This window comes from Mytilus galloprovincialis, chromosome 2, assembly GCF_965363235.1.
Source record: "Mytilus galloprovincialis chromosome 2, xbMytGall1.hap1.1, whole genome shotgun sequence".
NCBI classification, from domain to species: domain Eukaryota; kingdom Metazoa; phylum Mollusca; class Bivalvia; order Mytilida; family Mytilidae; genus Mytilus; species Mytilus galloprovincialis.
This window is the reverse complement of record NC_134839.1, coordinates 62,868,526-62,890,913: the sequence shown is the minus strand read 5'-3', so window position 1 is coordinate 62,890,913 and position 22,388 is coordinate 62,868,526. Positions and strand designations below refer to the sequence as shown.

Sequence of the window (22,388 nt, the reverse complement as noted above, 5' to 3'; positions counted from 1 at the left end):
AAATATTAAATAATTGTCTCGACAATCACTCTTGTCTGGCAATCTGTAACTAGATCCAGTGTTAGAAAGGAATCATAGGCATACACTATTGAATAATTGAAAATTCAATGTATAGAATTTACCATGGACCAACCAGTATTAAAACTTCAATGTTTAACAAATAAAGATATAAAAAAATTATCCAGTTTATAAAGAACAGATCTATTATATAGGATCTATAAATGTTGATGTATGACAAAAATATTAAATTACTGAAGTTTTTATTGCTATTTTTCAATTGCATTAACTATACCATCTTGATAGTAAATCAAACAATAGAATCATGCTGTTGTAAGGATTGATGAACTTGTTATGACTAGAAGTTTCTTTACCTTTACAGACCTGTCTGTCAAATATATTTTTTTTCTCTCAACCAAGCGAGTGTTTTTGAAATAGTTTTGAAAGATTCTGTGTATAGATATCAACTGCCTCACTTTCTTTTAACTGCTCATCAAAATAAATAAGAACTGCAGTTGGCCCTTACTTAGTTTTATTGAGTGATTGCTGCCAAACATTTGTTGTATTGTTTTATGTATAACCTACTTTAAATAAATCTGTTTTGCTTAGTTTTGATCATGAACCTTTCTTTGATTGTGAATCTGTTTGAAAACTTTGAGGTTTTGAATTATTTCCCACTGCTGGTGAACATATAATGACCTAGAGGATCTGTAGAAACCATTTTCCTAATTCCTGGATTTAAAATTTTAGTGAATAGAAATAAAAAGATGTTGCTGATATGTTAATTTTAGAAATAATACAAAAACTGAATGAAATTACACTTTGAGCATCATCAAAATTATGAACGTACTTTCAGATGGGTAACAAAACCATTTCAGTCTGTGTCATAATGATTCAATTAAAAATAAATCAAATTATATCAATGAACTGACAAATTTATATTTAAGGGAAAAAAATCAAATTTGTAATAGAGAGAACTCAGAAGACTCTCTATTCTTTGTAAATACTGTTTTAAAAAAAAGGTTATTAAAACTAATAGGCATGGTTTAATGGAGTTCGAAATAAGACCCTGTTGGAAAGAAGACTGGCAACTGAGCAACATAGCAACTATTTTAAGGAAGAATTTATTTATGGTGGTCAGAAATATCTAAGAGTCTGGTTCACTTCCTGTCCTTACCATAAATTCCCAAATAAACAATATTTCACATTAGAAAATGAGATAGTTATAATTAAGTTAACAATGAGAGGTCAAAATGACAACATGGCAATCATTTCTTGTCTATTAGACAAATTGTCTCTTTAAAATTCAATATAACCAACTTTTCCAATATCTTCATGTTACCAATCATCAAAAGTTATCTTAATGCACTTGTAACAGTACGCCAGTGAACATACTTGGGAGAGACATTATAGATTATTACCCATACTATTAACACTTAATTTAGATCAGGACGTCAGTGTGGTCACTTGGAGATAGATTGCTATTATGAAAGACAAGTTTATTGTTTACAAGTAGAAGTTTTAATAGCAGGTCTGTGAACAAGTGACTCATAGATACCAGGCTCAAAATTCTGGATGTCAGACAATCCTTAAGTCTACAAAAGACTCATCAACGAAGTCCGAATCAAATAAGTTGAAGAGCATAATTTGAGATCCTGATCTTAGGTCTAACAAACTTATTATAAGGGTCACTTTTCATGAAATTCATGTACTTGCAAACAGAAACCAAAATAAGGGGTTTCCCAAACTTCAATTCTGTCAACTTTGTTTCTTAATTCCAATCTGAGTGAGTGACTTTTAACCAAACTTGATTAGTTGATTTATCCCAGTACCTTTTGTTTACTTTGTTTTCATATCAAAATGGAGGTGTAGTATGAATGTAAGTGTATGAGACAATTCTCCACAAGATACCACATGACACACAAGATAACAACTATAGGTCACTGTATGTCCATCAATAATGGACAAAGGCCCTGTAATCCCTACCACAACTCTATTCCACAATAGCCTATTCTCTTATACTGTATCATCCAATCAATAAGAATGCTGTTTTTCCCTTCACTCTTGTTTTATTTTCAGTCTTAATGAATAGTTACAAAATCTTTCTATTTTCAAAAAAAACTTGGAAACATGAAATTTCCTAATTCTAACTGCATTTAACTGTATCAAAAAATATTTTTTAACAATCTTCTTTCTTGTCAGGAAACTAATGAACTTTAAAAATAACTTGTTACAATCTGCATTGCTTCCACAAACATTAATTTGTACTTTCTGGTAGATCAAACATGAAATAAAGTCTATTTTCATTTGAGAAAAACCTCCAAAAGTTAGAAATAACAACAGAACAGTATTTAATTTACTTATTGTGTAACTTTTACCACTGTTATATCTGTTTAATGAAACAATTGAAAACTCATCAATGAGAGAGAAACTTACAAGACATTTTCTCAGGAAGAAAAATATAATTTGTTAAACAATCTTCTCTTATCTCAACAACTGCAAGATAAAACAACTGTCCCATTTGATGACTGTGAGCAGACAGATTAAATGTTGTAGAAGAGGGGCTGAAGTTTACTACCAAGCTTAACATGGATGTACAGTGATTAAGCTATTGATGGAGCTAGCTTTATTCTGTCTCTTCTTGCATTGAGTTTGTATGTACATTGACACATTTATTCAACTCACCTTACATATCGAGTTAAATGGTACTCATATTTACTCTTAAGAGAAGAAATTTTACAATTTCATACATGTTTATAAAGTTAAAAAATTGTAAGTCGTTTTCATACTACCAAAACTGAATCACTAATGGCATTCAATCACTGTAATAAAAATAAACTGATGGTGTCAACCACAAATAATACAGGTTGCACCAGTAAATTATGCAGAAAGACCTCATGTTCTTTTGTTATACAATCATTGTCACAATTTTACCAGTTGTTGGCACTTATATTTGACAGTTATTAATACATATTGTTAACATTCTGTTGGCTGCTGCTCACAATCATAAAATGAGACAGAATTGTTTTACTTTACAGTGGTTGAGATGAGAGAAGTTTGTGTCACAAATTATTTGTTCTCCTGGAGAAAAATTTGTTCTCTAGACATAACTTTTTATCTTAGAACTTTTAAGCATGCTCACCAATACATTTGGTGCAACTCACTTTGGGGGTTAAACATCCTAAAATGTCAAAATCAGCTTGGCAATGTTCTTAAAATGAATTTATGGCAATCATATTTTCATGTAGGCCATAACTTTGGGGTTTTGAGTTATCAAAATTTCATCTAAAATATAAATTTGTAAAACATGATAAATATTTTAGAAATTTATACAATGAACAAAAACAAAAATGTTTTTTTTTTAAATAAAAAAAAATTGTCTCTAGTAATAAAATTATATTCACCTTTCCATAATCTGGTTTGGTGTCTGGATGATGATGATTGTCTTTTAGATATAACAATGAAATTGATAGCATTTGATCAGTTCCAATCAACAAAAAGTGATTATTCTATAAAAGGCAACTCCATTTTCATTTTAGCTCTCAAAGTGATCCTAAGACATTATGCTTTATTATAGTTGCTGAAACAGTATACCAAATGATTTCAAGTATGTATTGTCTTTTTCTTGAATATCCAAAAAGAAGTAGAACAATACCTTTGAGTGGATTTGTGGATGATTTTTATTAAAACAGCACAGAATCATATAAAACTCATTGTTTCCAGACTAGAGCATATTTTGTTGTTGCTGTCGTTTTTTGTTTTGTTTTTTTTTAATAATTAGTTCTTGCAAGTCAAGCAAAAGAGTGAAATTTACATGGAAAATATTTGCCTAAGGAGTTTTGTTCTTTACAAACTCAATTCTTCAGCTATTATAAAGTAATTGAAGTTCAAAGCGCTGATAATCTAATGCCTTTCTCCTGAAGTAGAATACAATTAGCTGTAATTTAACCTTTCGACTACTACATCTTTTTAGAGGGCTGAAAAAAATTGATATTGAAAGAAAATATTCTTTGAAGTTGCCAATGGCTATATTAAAAAGATTAAGAAATAGACTGTTTTTCCAGACTTGTGTTTATAACATATCAATTTTCTTTGTCACTGTAAATAATTGATTTAGTAGTGGCTCTGGAATTTTTTTAAAGAAAATAACATTTGTCCATAAAAAAAATTCCTTTAAACCTTGTATTAGAATTTACCATAAGAAAATATCTCAATCCTAAAAAATATGTTCTATTCCATTTTTAAGTCACTAGTTTAATAGTGTAACTCAAACAAGACTTATACAATTGTACTAAAGATATTGTCTATATATATACCTGTTAAACTGAGGGGTTTTTTTTGGTTTTTTTTTTATAATGATGGCAATTTCAAATCTTTCTTCACCTTTTCAAATGTCATATGTTTATGTTTTTTTACATTTATAATAATGTATGTATAATTTAAACATGTAGCCACTCTAGACAATATAAGAGTCCAAAAAAGAATACCTGTCGATGTCTCATGTAAATGGGAAATTATTTGCAAAATTTTTATAAAAAAATATCAAAAAAATCAATAAAGTCTTTGTTTCCCTCCTTTTTTTTGCTCATTTTCACTTTCCACAAAGCACCTCTGTAGTGTCATCAAACAAACATCTTTGACATAGTTACCTTTAATCCAATAATAATTCCAATATATATTGAATGATGGTCAGATATGGTCAACAGATTCTTGCCTTTATTAACAATGACCTTTCAAACTGCTATGAAGCATACATTTACAATTGGCCCTAATTTAACCTCTGATTCCATTTGATTGCTTTAGTTGGTTTATTAATTTCCATTTTCTGTCAAATTCACAAGACAAATGCAGAAGATTTTCCCTTGGTTAATTCCAATCTCCCCAAGATATTTGTCCATAGTATAAACAACAGAATTTGTCATCGTCATGTCAATTGATATGCAATCTAATAGAGTCTAAGGACAAGGAAAAGTCAAGTCTAACAACTGAGACCATTCGCAGCTACTGTCAAGAGTATATATGTTACATAAACAAAATTATATGAGTGGGCAGGATAGTCGGTAAATCCAACTTTGTTTTTAAAAGTGTTTTCTCAGACAAAAGTCTTTTTTTCAGAGTTATAAAAAACTGTTGATAACAATATAATCTGTACACAAATACATTTTTTAAGTGTTATGAGTCTAGCATGAGTATTTGTGTCATATACTTTTTCAAAGGACTGTACAATTCTTAATTCTTTAAATAAAGAAAAAACATTTAGTTTTGCAATAATTAAAAAAAAAACATGTTACTAGTATGGTACACATCTTTATAGTGCTTTGGTCTTTGTTTTTGTCTCATTGCCAAGCATACCTGTACATTTTCCTTATTCTCATATCATATAATATATTTATTAGAAGTTTTTAGAAAAAGTGCATTTATTCTACAAAATATTCATACCTTCACTTATAAAATAAAACTAGTATAATAATAACTTCAATCAACCCTGCAAAATGTTCAGACTGCACTGTTATTTCCATTATTTACAAGAATTTTCATGCCAAACAGAAATATACCATTAATCCTACATGTTTATACAGGTTAGCATGCGATGTTGCATGCTGGTATCATAACTAAACATTCAGTACTTAGACAGGAAAGTACAAGTTTAATAAGGTGCAGATTACAAAATAAACAGCATGCATAAAATGTATTACAATGTGATTAGAAATTACCACCAGAGAGTATCATATGTTAATCAATATAATTTATAAGACTGATTTTTTTCAAAGATAATACATCAGTGGTTAAGTACTTTAAAAAAACAGAAAGAGCTTAATAATCAATCTTGAAAATTAAGTTCCATTTTTTTTTAAACTTTTGACTTTTGAACAAACAACTTGTGCATCATGCACAGGTCTTTTAATGTCTGACAAAAGAAAACTGCTCTCATATATTTCGTTTTATATCAATGATTTATGACAATGCTAAATGTTGTTTTGCCTTTGTTTGTATATCCCCCTTACTCTGTGAATTTATGTCCTCAGAATTTGTGCTTGTTTCAATCTAGACCCTCATGATACTGGACACAAGAAATAAGTAAAGTAAACGCTCAATTATTTTTCTGATTAATTAGCCATGCCAATGGACAGAAAACAAATGAGCTCTCGTGACACCAAATTAGGCTTCCATGGTGACATCTAATTTCACTGCAGGAAAGGAATGACAAATTATTTGTAAAGGAAAAAGAGTGAAGTGATGTGATTGTTCTCGCGATTAGTTTTTACTTAGTGCATTTTTGTATTACAATTGGAAAACATTGTCATTTTTAGAAACATTTCTTATCATGTGATTTGAAGGTTTAAGGCTGATACATATTTCCTTTTTCATTAACGGAAAACAGCTATTGATATATATCATCGAACAACACAAACTACAAATTTTCAAAATTCAATCTCAATATGATCTGATAATATCTACTTCTTCAGGGAACACTTAGTTCCATGTGCTAATTAGAACAAACAATTGTAGACTATCAAAAACGGTTAATTTATTCATTACTTGCATAATTCACTATGTTAAAGTGTACAGTAATTGTTTGTTGCTTGTAATTATATGTGTTATCATATAAATCTAACATGTTCAATTTAATTTGAATGTAGCACAATATTTGAAGTTGTTTTCAGGAACAATTGCAAGCATGTAGGAAATTTTCTACATGTTATTGAAACAGTTGAATATTAGAGGCATTGCATAATTATGGTTGCAAGGCTGGATTTTAATCAACCATAGAAGAAGCAAACCCAGACAATCTCCTGGAAAGCCAAAACAGGTGACCTGGATTTTAGTATGAAATAAACTTGTCTTCTGCTGTTAGGGAACTATCATACCAAGTTTGATCTAGACCGGATTGTCTCAGGACATTTCTAAACCACTACAGATGCATATATAATCTTCATTCCCAACTTCTAGGATTAAAATGTAAGATTTGCATGCACATTACTTCTAAAGGGAATCATATATCAATTTCAAAGGAAATAATAACAGCACATTATATAATATTTAATGTTTCTGAATATGAAATATGAGAAAAGGGGGATGTGGTATGATGATTTGCTGTAAATAAAACAAAAATTAATGTCACAAACTGAATCGCTTCATTTAAGATTTTTACCTTTTTTGCAGTACTTGGGATTCAAGACACAGAAGAACTGTTAACTTTGACTATTTGATCTATTCTTCTATCTTTTTTAAATCCTTTTTTTTAACGCTGTTTTTGTGAGAGAAAAAATCTGTGTGGCTTACGATAAATCTGTTTCCATCTTTTCTATCAAAAATACATTCATTTTCTAATGACACATTCATAACTGCTTTGTTTTTTTAAACAGTATCCCCAGGTGGTAAAATCAAATTGCCTCAAACATACAAATGATGAAATGCTCCTCTAAAAGAAAAGATGGATTGATCTCCAGGAGCAATTTGCCTAGAAAAATTAGATGTGAAAAACTTTTGCAAGATAGATGTGGTCTCTATGAAGCTCATCTCAGTTTGATGGATTCTAAATTATATGAGAAATGATTTTTCTACATTACCAATCATTTATATTCCATGTTGATTTAGTAAAATTAAATACAATTGTGACTAAATCTGTACTCTAAGATTATTAGCTCGTCTTAGATAAATCTAATATAATTATTTGACATTGTTTGCACTTTTCAAAATATTTAAGACTGTATATTAAATTTAAACATCATTTCAGACACATTTGCAAATAGCAATTTTTCACCAATATTCAAAACTCTAAAATGTCTTTTCAACATATGAAATAACATCTCTTTTTAGAACAATGATTTGGAAAAAGTTCCAATCTGTACAACAATTTAAGTGTTGTAATTTCTGTATGCCCTATTTTCTCATGAAAATGAAAGTGATGTGTGTTTCGATTCTTATTTAACCTCAAGAAATCTGTAAAGATGCATTCGAAATTAAGACCAGGATGGAAAAATATTCATAGCTTACATTAAGTTTTCTTTAGCATTCTAAACTAAATGTTCTAGACAGTTATCCTCAAATGACCTTTCCCTTTTGTTATGTTAACTAATTAGTAGCACATGATGTGTAATTAGTAGAATCCATTGACATCCTTATGTTTCTGAAGATGATGCCAATTTTCATTCAGTGGTTAATGTAGAAACCGTTGAATTCTTTCCTGAACTCAGTATGAAGTTACCAAAATATTTCAGAATCCCCCCTTGAATACTTTTGTTTATGTTTTTATTGGTTTTAATGCTGAATAATATCATTCCAATATTTATAAACAATTTAATCACAGAAACATATTGTGGCATCATTCAAGCTATTCTAGTAATTTCATGCAGTGCCAAAATTACATGGAAAAAGTCGAAGTTTTTTATAAAGTGACAAATTTTCTCAGTCTTTTCATTTCAAATGTATAAATCCAAAATCAAAACAGCAGACACTAATGTCAAAATTGTTACCACTAATAACTTTTTCTTGATAATTCTCACATCTGAAAATTGCACTATCTTCTGACTTAAAAACTAGCAAGTCCCAGAAGCCTGATTAGCTCACCTTGGTAAAAAATATGTAACATTCAAATCAATAGAAACAATGATAGACATCTTCACACACTAACTAATATTGAAATTCAGTATGATTCCAGATCCAAAGAGATGTTTTAAGGATTTATCTAAATGGTAAAAACATTTAAGGACATTAATATTTAAGTAAAGAGTCATTTGACAATTGCAGCACTTTTATTTTCTTGTAAATCTTGCATTGTTGATCAGTTTTGCTGTTTACAGTTTCTTTCTTTAAATATCTTGCTTAAATAGTTGCAAAAAAACAGTAAAATTGTTAAAAATTGTCATTTATTGGCAGTAACTCATAGATAAAAAGTAGACCCTGATTATGTTCACCTTTTTACAGATCTTATTTTGCTGTTCTCAGGTTCTCAGTTTCTCTCTACCTATTATTATAATTCTCAAGATATCGTTATAGACAGTCACAAAAACTTTTTAAAAAATGACAAAATGGTCATTAAAGGACAATAACTCCTTCAAGGACTTAATTGACAATAACAATTTTGCGACTTATCTTAAGATTGCTGTTTGATTTTGATTAAAAATTATCATTGCTCTATATCTGTTATAGTTTTCGAGAGAGAAATATAAAATGCAACAACAACAAATATTAAATGTTCAACTTAGGGAATAACTCTTATATGGAGTGGACTGTGACAGTTTTCAAGATGTGACTAAAATCTAAAAAAATCTTGAAAATTGTAATTGAAGGACATTTATATATAACTCCAATAACAAGATGAAAATTTTCTGTAAAATTCATACAATTTGTGCCTTAATTGTAACAGGACCTCCACAATTAATTTAAAGTACTGTTTTCACATGGACATACAATATGCCAAAAAATAAAATTCTATAAGGACATGCCGAAAATACCACAATGATTCTTCCGTTCTTTTAGTTACAACTCCTACAAAGTAATAATATATCACATCTTTAACAAGCCTTGAGGTTTTGTCGGTATCAAATGTCAAACCCCTGATAGTTGTCTTTAAAAGAAACTGTATATTCATTTACCAACAAAAATGTGACAGGATTAAAACCGGCATACAAGTCATTTATTGCTAGTAATATTTTACATATACAATGTACCAGAATCTCATACAGTTGTCAACTTTTTCCAGTACAATGTACTATATACCTTTGTCTTTGTGCAACATGCATTAACAGAAAAGTTTCTTTCTATGCCATCATTTCTGATAACCCACAGCAAACTAATTTCTGAAACTGTCAGTTCCATGTTAAAATTGAACTAATTTTTGTGACAGTTTGGTTATATTATATCTATTCATTCATGCTCCAGCATTGGTTTCTAGAAATGATCAATCTGTTTGTTACATACTGTTTTTGAATTTGGTCATTGTCAGATATACTTTTAGATTTATTCCAAACATGGTGTCCTAGTTTTGTATCAAGATCAGGAAAGGTTAATGATCATAATCTCAGCATGACAGTACCCAACTACTGCCAGAAGGAATTTTTCATTCAAAAAGGAAGAAAGACGACACATATAAATGTTATTATTTTTCTAACTTAATCATTAAAAGCAGTCAAGACATAAAAGAGGTTCATAACATCATTGTTCAGGATTCTGCAATATCAGTTGAGTACCAAAATTCATGAGTGAAAGTTACAACAAATTATAACATTTAACAAAGTAATATTCATTGGTACTTAGCAGAAAAAAGAAAACAACAAAATTAAGCTTTTGACAAAGTATCAATTTTCTACTGGCTTGTGCAGAACTTAGGCATTCCAAGAAATTAAATACAGAATTTTAGTACCCGGCCAGACATAAAAAAATCCATGGTATTTGTCCTTACTGTAATAAATGACTGAACAATCTGTAGATTTCACAAAAATTGACTGCAATTGTCATACTATTGAATTACTAAGAAATTCTATTGGATATTTTGTAGGTGTATTACTGTCTAGATCACATTGTGCAATAGCTGATGGTCGCTTAGCAGGGTAATTCAATACAACTTTCAAAGTAGTTTTGTAGGAATAGATTTGTTTTAGAAGTATTAAAAACTTTAAAAACTGACAATGTTCATAGAAAATGACTACAACAACAGCTCAAATTGGTTATGGAAACGCAAAAGTATAAGTAATTTTCCTTTAATCAACCATAAGACTTTCATAAAATAAAATCAACAAAATTTTTCAAAAAATCCAAGATGATTATCCTATCAAACATCAATTAGTAGAGAGTATTGGAAAAAGAATGTCCATACTTTACACTAGTCAAATACTGGGTTTAAAATTCACCATTTTCAGGCTGAAATCCAGTGCAACTGTCAATTACAAGAAGAAATGAAGAAGCTTTAATGAAGCATACTATTTACAGTGTTGAGGTATAGATTTTTGTCTGGCATATGTCATATAAACACTTATACCATGTCAATCTTTATGCTTATTTATTTAATTAAAACTGGATTGTTCTATAAATTGTACCATAGTAGAGTTTCTGTTATTCTACATTACTTTTAGAAGTAAACTTAAAAGTCTTCCAAAAATGGCCCCTATTACCGTCTCCTACAAAATTACAGCAGAAACCATAAAATTATCAACCAACCATATAATTTCTTCCTCCACTTTAGATATTAATCTTACTGTTTAATCAGAGAAGATCATATATATTTTGGATAATTTCATTGTCACTGACTTATGTAACTTTTTTTATAAAATAAAACCAATTAACTGAACTCCCACAATAAATGCAAGCTTCTCATTTCTGTCAATCCAGCAAGGTTCCTTACATTGCAAGACTTGATATCTTTTTTTGTAATCCTATATTTGAGTAAAAATATTATTAATTCATTAACATAAGTAAGAATCAATGATATCATTCTTCTGAACTGAAAGCATTTCTAAAATCATAATAAATTCTTCATTTTTGAGGATCATATATTATCGACATGTACATGTATACTGTTCACCAATTTTCTGTTTTAAATAAATAGCTTAGAAATACATGTTCTTACACTGGATTACCCTCTTAACAATATCACACTGATTTCTAGAGATATATATTCTCAGTTTACACTCTAATTTACCTCATTATTACTTATTACCTAAAAGCAGCCAATTTTTGTTGTTGCTACCTTTGATGTAAAATGAAGCGCAATGAGATGAAGAAAATAACATTTATTACGCCAATAGAAGAAAGCTGAATTCCTGAACTGTAAAAAAACTTTTCTTGCCTGTAAATCATGTCATCAGAATAATTGAAAAAAGTCAGGTTGTACAAGTTCAGGTGGATGATCATTTCAGCCTTAATGAATGTTTGATAAAATTATCTCCCTTTAGTTTAAAATCATTTTGCCTGTGCAACCTGACATTTCAAGCTTTTAACAACATATGACAGATTGAGAGCAAGAAACAGCATGCCTTATTATCCATTCTGTGACTGTCATTGCAGGCCAGACATAAACAATTAAAATCTACAAATCAAAGAAAGCAGGCAGGTTTCCATATATACTTTTGATAAAGATTATATTCATTGGTTAGTATATATGTAAAGTTTTCAAAGGTGTTGTAGATAAAAGAGTCTAAAAAAGACATTACATGGTGAGACAAAGTGATGCTTGACTCCAATAAAACTTTTTAACTACAGACATATGGATGGATAGACAAAAAGTATACAATATATAAGACTTTTTTTACATTCAACCTACCAAGTGAGACTTATAATTTCAAGTAACAGGTAGCATTGCCAATGACACACTTCTTTTTATGACTTTCAACCCAATTACTGGAAACTGCTAATTGAATAAGTAAAAAGTAAACTAGATGCACCAGATTTACTGCTGTCAACCACTTAGATAAGTTCCTGACAAATGTATTACACAGATCTTTACTCACTCAACTTGATCATCTTTAATTCTTTGGATTTGCGCATGCCATTTTATAACAGATGAAGTTTCATATAAATGTACCAAGCATGAAAAAACTTCCAAAGTTCAACAAGGTCACACCTTCTAACTATACTGTACATCATAAAAACTCAAATTTAAGATCGATCTCACTTTTTTTAACTTTATTGTTGAACATGTAATTGCTGTCCTAACTAATTCATCTAAACACAGAATTTGTTGTATCAGTTCATAAAGCACACCAATATTTGGACCTAACTTTCAAATTGAAGACAGCTATATATAAATTGGTAAATGTCCATAAGAGATCTATTGAAAATACTTCTTCTTATTTGACAGTAAGAGGTTTAATTAATCAAGAACAAGAACTCTTGCGTCAATCAAATTCAAGCTTATTACAATGCCATATCGCACAACCATGTCAATGCCAATCCAAAGAACCATACCTCAATTAAATTTAATTTAGCGTTTCTTGTATTGCCTCTTTTTGTTAATAGTTAAAATCTGATGCAGTCTGTGCTACTCTATTAAACAAGGCAATGTATGAAGACTTCATTAGTTACATAAGATTCTTTAATTATCATCAACATGCAAAGCAAACATTTTTCTACAGCGAGTGATAAACGAGGGGGAATAGAAACGTAGGCCTAATAACTCTTTATTAGACCGACATTTCCTTCTAATGTTCATGAAATAAAAATTACAGTCAGATTATGAAAGTCACTAAGGAGCAGTGTAATCATGTAGTAGAATAGAAAAAGGATATTTGATTTAAAGCTGTGTAGTATATATTTCCCTAAAGCATACCAATGAAAAGTCATTGAAATAGATAGGAAATTATTATGTCAACTTAATGCTTAAAAAAAATACACATAAAATAAGTTTGATGAAATATCTAAAACTGAAATTAACCTTAAGAGAGAAGAAAGATACCGAAGGGATATTCATAACTTATATGTTGGAAAAAAACTGCCAATGTGTTGACATAAAAAAAAATACCAAAAGAAAAACAACAGTACACAAAACCCTACATAACAAATAGGGCTCTTCACGGTTAGTTCAGCCATATTGGATAGGGGGCAGATTTTCATAATGGAGGTTAAAACAGAGCAGTTGCTTGGAAACACACATAGGATTTCCCATACTTTCATACTATTTCCACTTCTTTCTAAAAAAATCTGCCCCCTATCCAATATGGCGGAACTAACCGTGAAGAGCCCTATTAAAAACTAAGCTACACCCAACCAAAAAAAGACGTGATCACTAGTGCTTCAAGAGGATAAGCAGATTCTGCTTCACATGCAATATCTACTGAAATTTCATTCAAAAAATAATTACAAGACAAAGGTCTTCATGAGGGAATTAGTTGTGTAAAGCTGATAAAAGGCAATACTCCAAGATACAGAGCAAGAACAAAGAACTTAAAAGTCAATACAATGTCTTTGATCAGCCATTTAAAGAAAGATGAATAAAACCACATCAATGTAGGTACAAAAGAGTATATCATAAGGGCAAAAACCATTGACTTCATTTTTGACAAATAATCATATCAGCAATGCAATTACAAAATAAATATAGCAAGCAACAAGTAATTGTTTGATTCCTTGCTTTAGACAGGCACAAAATAGCAATGATGTTGTGTGTAACATATAGCAGCCAGTTGTGGAAACTCAGAAAGGCGCATCTTTTGTTTTTTAAGTGGTTTGTTACAACAATGATACAGTGGTGTAATGTTTGGGATGGCAGCTAGGAACCTTGATGTATGTTGTAATTATGGCACATTTTTCAAAGCTTAGTGTGCAGGTTTTATGTTCCAGTTTACACAGGAATTGCAGTTTTAAATATTTTACAATGGTGTCAATTCTCAAATGTTATTATTTTTTTTTGTGTTAAGACTTTGATAAACATCTCACTTCTCTCTTTATTCTACATTTGTTTCTACTCTTTCATCTTAAAAGGGTTACTTTTATTATTTGCAATTACTGCAACTGTACATTTTGTCTTTGAATATATTTCTATTACAGACCGGTACTAAAATAATAGTCTATTATGCTCTATACTCAATAGAATATAGTTAAATTCAATAAGATCTAAATTCATTATGATAGCTTTGTTCAAACTGATTTTCCATTAAATAGTGATTTAAGTCATTGTAGCTGGGAAATGTAGGAGAATAAATTAGTATGTCAGACGTCTACTAAGAAAAGACTTACAATCATTACAACATACATGTAACTACATCCTGATATATATACCTGGGGTTATAGTATGATTATCAGACTTAAAGATTCAGAATAACAAAATTAAATACTAAAGTGGCTGACTGAGTCAAGTTTTGTGACAGAAATGTCTAAAACTCTATTAAATAAGCAGTTTTGTATGTTATTTGGTATACATGTACTGGCATTTGTAGAAATTTTGGCATAAAACAAGTGGCAAGTAAAATTCTTAAAATCAGTTCAAATCATTCATCTTATTTTAAAAATATATACCTTATCTTAATGTAATGTTGAACATTCGATCATTATAATACTAGATATGATAAGTTATATGAATCCAACAAATGAACAGGCTAAAAAAGTTATCTAAGCCAAAATCATCAAAATATTGTAGCCTTTTTTCAAGAAAATGCCTATAAATTTGCTCTTTCTAATCTTTTAATTAACGTAAAAAATGTTCCCATTTTCTTGATAGTTTGTACTCACAGAAAGTATTCACTTTCCAATAACAAGTTCAAAAGCTTCTTTAAATGAACATGAAATCTGAGTCTAATGATGTATATCCTCCATATATAAGAAGACAGAATGTCAATTTCTTTCACGGCTCTTCGCAATCATTTTATTTGTGACTTACCTCGTAATCTGTTGAATGCTCCTCAATTATGTAAATATTTCCATAAAATAATCCAACACTTAACGCAAAATCTGTAAGAAAACAATAAGCATTTAATGTACAGTTCCTTCTATATTGATTCCGTAATTCTGTATGTTCTGAACAGAAATGGAATTAAAGACAATAATAAGTCAAGCTGCCAATTAGGACTCGTTGTTATCACGTTATAAAGGCAACCAATTTCTTACATAGATCTTAAAACTAATGATCTTTTCAAATTTTACGCAACACACTTCAGCCAATAAAATTACTGATTGAGTTTCTTTAAATCCTTTTGTAATGATTTGTTTCAAATTTTATCAACTATAAAAGACATTTTCTGTTTCAGATAGAAGATTTCAATCTTTCATGTTTAAATTTCATGCTGCAAACTTATCTATGATATTGAAAATAAGATATGACTATATATAAACATATGACAGAATGTATAACAGTTTTATAATGTTATTCTCAAAGCAACAATGCCTGTGATTGAGAACATCTTTTATTATATTTAAATGAATCTAATATTCTCCAAGGAAAAGATAAACACAAACTTAAAATCACTTCTTTGTAATAGCAACAGCACAAATATCAATAAAAGTACAACACTGGTTATCAAATAGAGGTTAAGGGAAGAGAAGGTTTGTCCAAAAACTGTTGATGTCACATTCTACCATGTTCTACCATCCTCCCTTTATCAAATTTAATATGGAAAAAGATTGATTTCTTGGTGTTATTAGTTCTCTTTTGCAATCATGTAATATATTACAAGTTTCAAATAGAAAGATTTATTAATAACAGAAAATCATTTTCACATCAACTATTTTCTGTATTAGTGATTAACTTTGGCAGAAGAATTATAACGGTAGGATTTTTTTTTTCAACCTTAATAATGAAAAAAAAATTTTTTTGTTTGGCCCTTAAATTTGAAAATTAAAAAGTACTAATATTACGTCAGATGTTCATTCAACAATAATCTGACAGACATTAGATCTTTATAGCTTTTTATATTTCCATTGCATATTATTATTTGTGTATTTGACAGCTTGCATTTTCTAGCTCTCATGTGTGTTGTCATTAATAAATGTGTCTGATAAATAAAAGCTAAATTTCATAATGAAAATCTAAAAATTTTATACTGCGCAATGGATATCCATTCAGAATTACGGTAGTATGAAATAAGCCTCTAGGAATGAGCAATCATAAGCAACAAATATACTTTTGGCAAATAAAACAATTATCAAATTCTTGTATCATGTATACATGTACATGTAGATTGTATAATTGTAACTACTGCTCATGTTCATAATTTGATTCAGTCCCAGACCAAGTCAGATGTTCACACCAGGAATAGTTTGTAATTAATGACCCATCATTACTGAGACTGACTGATAACATAAGACAAATCAATAGGCTGCATGAACAATGTCTTCTCACCTCTGGAGATAAGGAAACATGAAATTCACAATGGAACCTCCAAAAAAGGACAAAGATATAATTGTCTAATGCTAAAATAGTTAATAGAAGAAATGACACTTTTGCAATAAAATTGAGAATGGAAATAGGGAATGTGTCAAAGAGACAACCCAGCCTGAAAGAACAAAAAACAAGTGAAGGCCACCAATTGGTCTTCAACATAGTGAGAAAATCCAACACCCCAAGGCTTGATTCAGCAAGCCTCTAAAAAAATGGGTACAAAAATTTTAGAAAACTTATTTTGTCTATAAATTTTACTTCATTACTTATACAGTGTCCAATTATAAATTGTGGCTTAATTTGAATGTAAAGAATAGATAGCTTTTGTATTGCAGATAGAGTTAAAACTTTTGTTTAAGTTTGTTGTTTAGTTGTTGTCTTATTGATGTATATTCCACATCTCCTGTTATCATATTATAACAAGGAACTGTTTGAATTCTTGAAAACTGTTAAGAACTGTATGATGAAAGATAAGCAAAAATAATACCAGATATCAATACATAAAAGACATTTAAATGTTCTAAAACAGACCTACCACTTATAATTCAACCTGCACACATACACTGGGGTAAAGCTGATGACCGTAACTGCATTCACGGTCATCCCAAGATGTCGGATGAAAAATTAGGTCAGTTTCTGTATTGTCTGTTAAAGTGTTTCTATATCATTTTCTTTACAAATCATACATTGAAACGATGTAAATTTATAAAAGAATCACTCGGAAATCACTAATTACTTCTGAGAAATGTGCATGAAACGGGAAATTCGATTTGAAAAAATCGCCAAGATGACCGTAAATCACAATCGAGATGACCGTAACAGAATCAGCGATTCATAACAAGGCTGACCGTAACTGCTTTTAAGATGACCGTAATTTGTAAATGATGACCGTAACTTTTAAAGGATGACCCTCAATTCTAAGAAATATCCGTAATTATATAACTATCTTTTTGTATCAAATGATTGCCAAAAGACATGCAAATGAACAGGAAGGGAAAACATGCCACAAAAGCGCGATAAAATGACACCTTACAAGCATAATAACAAAAAATGGGGTGCACAGCCTTCAACTGCTCGACAAAAGATTTTTGTTTGTTTCTGGGATTCCTTTTAATGACATATAATAAATACACATTTTTAAAAATGCCAAAAAATTGCATGTACACCCATTGATATTATATCGTCTTTCATTTTGTCGAGCAAATAAAATAACAGAAATATTTTGAAAATATCATTCGAATAAACTAGTGAAGGTGAGCTCCAGACCAGCAAAGTAGATCCTTAAAATAGTATTGTACGAAAAGCGTATCACAAGGCGGAACGTTGTCAATTTGTATATATACAGAAATGTTATTCATACAGTCAGGATTCTACTTCTTCAAAGTTATCTCCCCATTACACTAGTTCATGCTCACAATCGTAGAAATGGGAGCCATTGTAGGGATGACGCTCTGCCAATTTTGCTCTTGAAAACTGATAAATTTATCCAGTCAGATGGAATTTTTGAAAATTCTTAAGCATTTAAAAAAATTCTAATTAAATATTTCGTGGAAGGGCAGACTAAACATTTTCAGTGGTTGAAGATTATAAACCCTAGTTATCACACACAAGAAAATCATATTTTTTTCGAAGATATTCATTTTCATCATCCAAATTAAAAGACTGTCGTCAAGTACTTTTAGAAAAAAATAGCTATTCGAACACACCTACTCTGTTTTTGTGATTCATTAGATAGGTATCTCACTTGACCCATATATTTCAGCTTTTCGTACTGTCATTTTTTTACGTTATAAAGTCAACCTGTAGCTTTGATATATAATAATGATAGAATCTGAAGCGAGATGCTATATAAAATACTCTTGCTTTGTACGTTTTAAAGACAAAATATACACCCCAAACATGCCCTAACATAAAAAGGTGCACTCGATTTTTCTCTTTTCGATACAATCGTTACCTGTTTTGGGGAATTTTTTCTTGATTCACATAATGGAAGGGCAGACACGAAAATTTCTGAACTAAAAGATTGATATGTTGTCCGTCCGTGATCATCGGAAATTGGAGGTTATGCATTTTCTACATCCAACTTAAGATACTATATATAAAAAAGAAGATGTGGTATTATTGCCAATGAGACAACTATCCAGAAAAAACCAAAATGACACAAACATTAACAACTATAGGCAACCGTAAGGCCTTCAACAATGAGCAAAGCCCATACCGCATCGTCAGCTATAAAAGGCCCCGATAAGAACCATGTCGTCGACTTGATATCTTATTGTTTTGCATTACTATGTAATAGATACATTGAAAACTTTTAAAATAAGAAAATTGTCGTTTTATTTGTTTCTATTAACTTTTTAAAATTTTATTGCTATATCAAACATTACAGTTAACATGTATCGCTTTCTCGATAAATACAGAGCTTCGATTCTTTTGTTCTATTTCAAAAGTGTTTCCGCCTGCATATATCAAGACAAATTGAGATTTTAATCTGCTTCCTCTGGAACCATACACATGGGCTCGATTACCAAATATTCGTATGTATTATTAATGTTTTTAATGCTCCATTTATTGGCATTATGTTTTTCTGGTCTGTGCGTACGTTCGTCCGTTCGTCTGTTTGTTTGTCCGTTTGTCTGGAGCTTCAAGTTAAATAGAATTGAAACTTAGTACACGTTTTCCCTATGGTATGATCTTTTTAATTCTAAAGCCAAATTACAGTTTTATCCCATTTTCATAGTCCACTAAACATAGAAAATGATAGTGTAGATGAGGCATCCGTGTACTTGGGACTCATTCATATTTCTTCAAATTTTCGTCGTATCGCTGTCAATTTGCGCTAAAATTTTAACGTCGATATCAATAAATATTTCATTGTTTACGAGATATATGCAATTTACTATCATTGTTATAAATCCTAAATATGGCCAATTATATTATAGTTCAAAACAAGAGGCTGTCACAACGACAGCAAACCGGATTTATTAATATTTATTTGTGTCCTGGCAATATCACAAGAACCATTACTGATGAATTGTGAAAGTGAAAATCGTCAATATCAAATTTGACCTCCATTTTGTCATCCGTATCAACATCTTAAAATTTGAAAAGCTTAGATTGAATGGTTCATGAGTAAATGCAACAACGTGAATGGAAACGCCATTTCACAATCTTTCAAGAACCATAACCCCTGAACGGTAAAAGTCAAAATCGTCATTATTGAACTTGACCTCCATTTTGTCATCAGTAACAACATATTTTTAAAATTTGGGAAGCTTAGGTAGAACAGTGCATGCGTAAATGCACGGACACGACTGGAAACTCCATTTTTCAATCTTTCAAGAACCATAACTCCTGAACGGTATTATTGAACTTGACCTTCATTTAGTTGTTAGTAACAACATATTAAAATTTTAAAAGCTTTGGTTGAATGGTTCATGAGTTAATGCACGGACAACATTTGATTGCCGCCCGCCCGCCCGTCGTACATCCCCAAATCAATAATCGACATTTTTGTCACAAAAATCCGGTTAAAAAGAAATTTATGAAACATATTTATATCCGCTAACCGAGCCCTTATCGAGATCGACAAACTCAACAAAAAAGCTTTGAATACAATACGGATATTTCTTAGAATTGATGGTCATCCTATAAAAGTTACGGTCGTCCTATATAAATTACAGTCAGTCTTTACAAATTACGGTCATGACATCCTTTACAAGTTACGGTCATCTTTTTACCAATCACGGTCATCCTTGTTTTATGTTATGGTCATCTTGAAAATATTTTGATTATGATTTACGGTCATCTTAACGATTTTTTCAAATCGAATTTCCCGTTTCATGCACATTTCTCGGAAGTAATTAGTGATTTTCGAGTGATTCTTTTATAAATTTACATCGTTTCAATGTATGATTTGTAAAGAAAATGATATAGAAACACTTTAACAGACAATACAGAAACTGACCTAATTTTTCATCCGACATCTTGGGATGACCGTGAATGCAGTTACGGTCATCAGCTTTACCCCAGTGACATAGTGATTATGTATACCCATGAACCCATCTTTAAAGGTTGTTACTATTTGAAGGAGAGGGGAGTTAAATTATACAGCAGATCAACTTGACAAAATGTAGCTGTTGAAGACAATTATGATGACACTGCAAACAGTGTCAAATATTAAAAGCTATTCCTTCAATAATCAAGTCAGTAAAAATCAGATAATTTAGTATTATTTGTAACTTATCAATTAGATAAACATCTATATTAAACTCATTCCATACTTTCATACAATTCTATACTAGCCCAACCCTGTCTGATGATGTTAAATATATTTGTTGAAAAACATCTAATTCCAAATTATTTCATGGGATGGGAAAATAAATTGCACCTGAAAAACAATGCAATTTGTTAATACATTTCATTATCCTGTGTAATAAAAGTCTGAATAGCCAGCATTGATTTCCCTTTTAACAGATGTTTTTGGTTTGACGTGGGTTTTACAGAAATAAACTGACCCTCATAAAATGTTTTACGAAGCCAAACTATGTATAAACAGAGTAACAAACAGGGAATGGTCAGATCTAATATAAACGTCCCACCGAAATAGAATATAAGCAACACAATCATAAACCAAGGTTACATATCCAATTTCGGCTTCAGTGAATTCCTGAAACATTTGGCAAAATTTAAGAAAAAGGCATGAATTTGATTCAGTATTTTATGTGAACTGATTTTGATTCCCTTATCAAATTTTGATATCAAATAAAAAACCAGTAATGTTTGTGAAACACATGCCATTATTGATACATGGTAGTCAACACCAGATAAAACCCATAAAATTAAAGATGTGCTGTTTTAATTGATTACCATCATTTTTTCATATTTGCATACTTTCAGGAAACATGAGAAATGATGGCAGTTTTGGATATGAGAATATTACAGGACTGTGTGGTGAATTGTGATGGCCAACTATCCATCAAGTCCAAATGGTGTGGATGAAAGTAACATAAGATCGTACATTTTAACTTATAATACATGTATAACCCATAACATACTGTTAGCAAAAATTCCTATGCCACCTGATTTCATATAGGATTAAATTCCTGTTAATTCATAAAGTTTGCTGTGTTCTTTATTATTGCGGGAAAAAAATTGGTTAGGTCAAGTGATATCATGTCTCCCAGTTTAAATTTTGATAGCATTATTTTTCCAAGAATCGTTATTTGCATTCAAAATTCCCTGAAATCTAAAAAATAATCTGAAATATCTATAATACTAAAATAACGAGGTCCAATTTGTCAGCCGTCATGGGGTAAAAACGACAAATCAAAGAATTCAACTTTTTATAGCTAATATAAGACAATGGTGTTGATTAAAAATTACACCACTCCAGACCCTTTTGTTTCCCCCATAATTAATATTGCCAATAATTAACAAGTTCCGGGTCAAATCCGATACTGATACCAATAGTATATTCACATGTTACCTATATCTTATCTGTATGTTCCGCATCTGACAGACGCAACCCCAAACGGTGTATTTAGGATTTGCTATATACACAGATCATTATCACAGGGGT

The 22,388-nt window shown here is 30.4% G+C and overlaps 1 protein-coding gene across 11 annotated transcripts in view; it reads right to left on the bottom strand.

Annotated features, from left to right (window-relative positions):
• LOC143064082 (thrombospondin type-1 domain-containing protein 7B-like) overlaps positions 1-22,388 on the bottom strand; it is a 197,639-nt gene that overhangs the window by 107,501 nt on the left and 67,750 nt on the right. For 10 of the 11 annotated variants that reach the window (XM_076236622.1, XM_076236631.1, XM_076236626.1 and 7 more), the window contains one exon: positions 15,311-15,381. The gene's annotated coding sequence lies outside the window, so the exon portion shown is untranslated. Of the gene's footprint in view, positions 1-15,310; positions 15,382-21,090; positions 21,110-22,388 lie in introns of those variants that run through there. The other variant, XM_076236625.1, reaches the window with a different exon arrangement.